Source organism: Grammomys surdaster, unplaced genomic scaffold, assembly GCF_004785775.1.
Source record: "Grammomys surdaster isolate TR1022 unplaced genomic scaffold, NIH_TR_1.0 389, whole genome shotgun sequence".
Taxonomy (NCBI): Eukaryota; Metazoa; Chordata; class Mammalia; order Rodentia; family Muridae; genus Grammomys; species Grammomys surdaster.
In genome coordinates this window covers 79423-80876 of record NW_021604808.1, presented here as the reverse complement: position 1 = coordinate 80876, position 1454 = coordinate 79423, and positions in this window count along the sequence as shown.

Here is a 1454-nt window from a genome sequence, read left to right as displayed (position 1 = left end):
GTCTCTAGTTTTCTTCTTTGACTGTCCCTCTGTTGTGGAGTGTGACCTGAGATTTGTTAAAATTTTTGTCTCCACGACCAAAAGATATTTTGTATTAATGTATGAAACTTTCAAAGACTAAGTGAAATTTATTATTAAAATAATGGGTTTAGAAAATATATTCTTTTTATTTTTGAGACAGGGTTTCTTTGTAGAGCCCTGGAACTTGCTCTATAGGCCAGGCTGGCCTCCTTACAGGGATCCACCTGCCTCTGCCTCCTGAGTGCTGGGATTAAAGGTGTGTGCCAGCACAACTAGTTAGATAATATGTTCTTACATGTGGTTCATATATAATTCTCATGGTGCCTTGAACAGCACAATTCTAAGCAATCATTGAGTTTAGAATGAAATCAAATGAGACCAAGTATGGTGATGAAGGACTGTAATCCCAGTATTTTGAAAGCTATCACATCAGGTAGCTGTTCAAGACCAGTCTGGCCTACATTATGAGTTTTAGGCCAATAGGGGTAATATAGTAGGGCCTTATTTTTTAAAAATATATTCGAAAGAAAAATTGAAACATTTTTAACACAATGAATACAGAACATTTCTTTTAAAATTTGTGGGAGCCACTAAAGCCATCCTTAGAGAAAATTTTAACACAATAAAATCTAATATAAGGAAGAAACAAAACAGAAACTGATCATCTTGGTTTCTCCCTAAGGATACAAAACTATAAAACAGACAATGCAGTATAAATCAAGCAGATTAAAGAATAAAAACCAGGAAAAATGGTCAATAAAATAAAATGCAATAAATGTATGGCTAAACAAGCTTACAGTGAATAGTGTTACAGTTAAACACTAAAACAATCAATGAAACGAAAAATGTTTCTGTAAGGAAAAAAGTGATGAACATCTAGCAAATGACAGAAGAACCATTCCATAGATATTTAAATGATGTCAAGGAGCTAGAGAGATGGCTCACTGGTTAAAAGTAATTGCTGCTCCTTCACAGGATCCAGTTTAGGTGGAAGCACCCAAGTTGAGAAGCTTATAACTGCCTGTTAACTCCCTTCTCAGGGGATCGAACATTCTCTTCTGGCCTCTACAGGCACACCTCTCCACACAACACACACATGAAATGGACACACCACACACAGGGACAGACAGACAGATGGCATGTGTGCACACGCATGTGTACACACACACACACACACACACACACACACACACACACACACGTTTCCTCAGAAATGTTCTATCCTTCAGGAAAGCTCTTTAATCAGGGTGGTAAAACACCCAAAATAACTTCAACAAGTTCCAGAAACTGACCAGAATCACTAGGCCACTCCCTACTAGAGTAAACAACAGAAGCTGAGAGACCACCCTCAGATGAATTGAAGCTGAGCTGCAAAAAAGAAAGAAAGAAAGAAAGAAAGAAAGAAAGAAAGAAAGAAAGAAAGAAAGGAAGGA